Source organism: Chroicocephalus ridibundus, chromosome 19, assembly GCF_963924245.1.
Source record: "Chroicocephalus ridibundus chromosome 19, bChrRid1.1, whole genome shotgun sequence".
NCBI lineage: Eukaryota > Metazoa > Chordata > Aves > Charadriiformes > Laridae > Chroicocephalus > Chroicocephalus ridibundus.
Genome location: NC_086302.1, coordinates 5,383,951 through 5,387,712, shown reverse-complemented (window position 1 = coordinate 5,387,712; position 3,762 = coordinate 5,383,951).

Here is a 3,762-nt window from a genome sequence, read left to right as displayed (position 1 = left end):
CGTGCCCCCTGTGGACCCCTGTGGCCCCCATGTCCCCCATGCACCCAGTGCCCCCAGTGCTCCCTGTGGCCCTCCTGTCCCCCATGTCCCCCATGCCCCCTGTGGCCCCCTGTGGCCCCCATGCACCCAGTGCCCCCCGTGGTCCCCGTGGCCCCCATGTCCCCCATGCCCCCCATGCCCCCAGTGCCCCCGGTGGCCCTCATGTCCCCCATGCCCCCAGTGCCCCCCATGACCCCTGGCACCCCGTGTCCCCCAGCACCAGCCCTGAGCAGGGTCCACCTGCGCCTCAGCCCCCGTGATTAAAGTCTCCCACTTAATTGCAACTGGAGGTTTCGTTGAGCAGGGCTGGCTCAGGGGGGGCCACGGGGACCCCGACCCTGCGCACCCCAGCCGTGGCAGCAGCCTCCGCTGCTGGGTGCTGGCTCGGGGGGGGGACATGGATGCTCCACGGTGGGCACCTGTGGAGAGGAGGGGGCAGTGGGAGGTGGGAGCAGCTGGGCACCGGCGGGGAGGAAGGCTCCCCATCACTGTCACCTTTGCCACGGGCAGCCCCTCCATCCGGGGTGCGATGGATGGACGGACACGGATGGATGGACCCCGGTGTGCCAGGTCCCAGCTGTGCTGGCCCCCCCAGCCCTGACTCCGTCCCTGTTCCTGCCTGTTCCTGCCTGTTTGGGCGTATGGGGGGGGGCTGATCCCCCCATGCCCCGGCTGCCCGCGGGGTTACACCGGGGCAGCACCGAGCAGGATCAGCCCCTCGCTCCGCCAGGCTGCCAGCATGGCAATTCCCTCCAGCGCAAAATTCACTTAAAAAGGGATAAAAATGTAAATGCGGGGCCTGGCCGGGCGCGGAGGGGGCAGGCTGGTGGTGGGGGCTCCCCACTCCTGCCTTCCCAGCCCTCTGCTTTCGCCCCCCCCCTGCAGCCAGGGCCGGATCCTGACCTCCCAACGGGAAACGATGCTGCCACCCACCGTGTCCCCACCAAGGACCCCCATCCCCAGCGGTGCCGGTGGCAGGAGCGAGTCAGGGCCGAGGCAGAGGGTCTGTGCCGGCCCTGCCGTACCCGCGTGGATTTTGGCGATGTGCTTCCAAACGCAGTTGTGCCGCAGCAGTCCCTCCCTGCGGGACCGCGGTCGCCTCGCCGTGGTCTGTCCCCAAGTTCCCCCTTTGGTGGCATGAGCGTGAGAGCTCTTGGGGACGGAGAGTGGGGCGCGAGGTTGCAGAGACCTGTGGAAAGGGGCTGAAGGGAGGGACCCCCATCCTGGCCTCCATCCCTCTGTCCTTCACCCCGTGGCTGCCCTGAGGCAGGGGCGAAGGAGTTAACGGGGTGACCGCGGGCTGGGCAGGGGAGGGGGCATCGATTTTATGTTAATGTCGGGCTGCATCGACCAGGGATGGAGGCACCGACGGTGGCCAACTGCTTGCTCCTGGGGCCACCCACCCACCCCAGAGCCCTTGCGGCTCCCGGCAGCCCAGGGCAGGGTCCACCTTGGGGTCCCCCCAGCCAGGAGCAATGGGGAGGTGGGGAAGGAGGCTGGGAGCCCCCCCCCCCCCCCCAAAAAAAAAAAATTGCTGCGAGGTTCATTTTCACCGCAGAGCCCGGGTTGGGTGCTCAAAGGCAAGAGAGCCGCGGGTGCTGGGGAGGGCGAAGCTCAGCATCCAGCCCCGGGGGGGGGCTCCGGCTCCATCCCCTCCCGGCTGCCCGCTCCCTGCAGCATGGCAGGCAGCGCCGCATGGTTGCAGCGTCTTCCGGAGAGGAGGCGAAAGCAGCTCAGCGTCACCTCCCCTGCCCTCGCCCTGCCCGCAGCCGAGGGCCGAATCCAGCATGAGGCTGCGGCGTCGTGTCCCCCCCCTGCCATGCCCTCCCAGGACCCCCCCCCCCTCTTCGTCCCCCATCGTGCCCGGACCTGCCTGCCCTGTTCCTGCCTGCGATCCCTGCCCACGCGGTCCCGCTCCGGCTGGCTGCTCCGCCAGCGCCGTGCCAGCCCGGGTCCACGCAAGCGTGGCAGGAGGTGGCGGACGAGGGAAGGGGAGGCGGGGGGGGGGTGGTGGGGGGGGTGGTGGTTCTGGAGCGAGCGTGCCCACCCGGTGCCAAGCGCGCGGTGGGCGCAGGTGTGAGACCGCTGCAGATGGCCGGCGCTGCAGACCCTGGCACGAGGGAGCCGTGGCATTGCCACCCTCCCCCCGGGGGGGTTCCCCTCGCCCGGAGCTGCCGCCAGCGGGAGGTGTGTCTCCCTTGCGAGCGGGAAGGAGCCATCCCCACCCAAAACAGGCCTGGGGACAGGGTTTGTCCCTGTCCCCTTCTGCCCAAGCTCCCCAGGGACTTGGAGAGCCCGCAGAGCTCCCGGGTCACGGATCAGAGCTGCGTCCCCGCGGCGGCGATGGCCAGACAACAGTGGAAGACAGCCAAAAATGTGGTTTGAGGCTTGACCAGGCTTGGAACTGCTGGTCCAGGCCTGCAGGGACTGTGTCCCCACAGGGGAAACTGAGGCACAGAGGGACAGTCACCCAGCAGCTCGGCACCAGTCACTGGGAGGGGACGTCTTTTTCCATGGAAAAAAAAAAACAACGGAGGTTTGGGAAGAGCCACGCACCAGCCACGGCAGCATCCGTGACAGGAACCGGGGAGCAGCAGGATTTGGGGACGGAGGTTTCTGGGGCAAAGTGAGGCGTGGGGACAGTCGGGTGACAGCGCAGATGGGTGGGGAGGGGGCTGTGCCCGGGGCCCGGGGGGCTGCTGGGGGCCGCTCAGAAATGGTTGCGTTGAAATCCAAGAGAAATCCAGGATGGTTTTGCTGCTGCTCCGGGGCGACAGAGGGCTGGAATTCAGGGAGGGCTGGGTCTCTTCTGCTGCAGTTGCATTGATCGGGGTGAAATGTGCCCGACCCCAATCCTCCACAGACGCCGGAGGGGCGGGAGACCCCCCCCCCACCCCCCAACCCCGACCGGGGTCTCTGGACCGCGTTCTCCACAAAGGCAGCTCCCGCGTCCCACCACCTTTTGCTGCCCCCCCTCGCCCCCCCCCCCCCGCGCCCTTGCACCCCAGTTCTCCCCCAAAACACCCCGTTGCCCCCCAGCTCTCCCCCCCCCCGAAGCACCCCGCTGCACCCCGCTGCCCCCCAACCCCCCTGCTCCCACCCCGGGGGGAGCTGGTGGCTTTCGGGGTGACGACTGCCACCACCCCCCAGCCAAGCCAAGCTTTTTGGGGACAAACCCGGGCGGGCCACCCGCTGGCCTGATCCTGGCGAGAGTGGCCTTCGCCCCCCCCCCCCCCCCCTCCCCCGGGTTTTGGGCGAGGGGGGGAAATGGGGGTTGGACTCCCGGGGCAGCCGCCCGCGGGGTGCAGGGACACGGGCTGGGAGCCGGGGACAGCGGTGGCCCCGGCTCGGCAAAGCAGCCACTAGATGGTAGCGTAAGTCCACGCCAACGCTGCTGACACAGCACTGGGCTGGGAGAGGGGACAGGGTGGCCGGGTGACCCGGGTGGCCCTGGAGACCCACCTCCGCCGCCCCCCTTCCCCGGTAAAAAGTGAGACCGGCGGGGCTGAGCACCCGCGGGGTTGTGACACGGGTGGCGTGGGCACGGCTCCCCCGCCCCAATGCCGCTTGCCGTGGCCAGTAGCCACCCGTGCCTGCCGGCGGGTCTCTGAACGGGGTGGGGGCGAGGGGAGGACCCCCGCTCCCCAACCCACGGCATCCATCTCCCCACCTTCACCCCAAACCCGACCCCCCCCCGCCCCGTGCAGCCGAGCTGGGGACAAC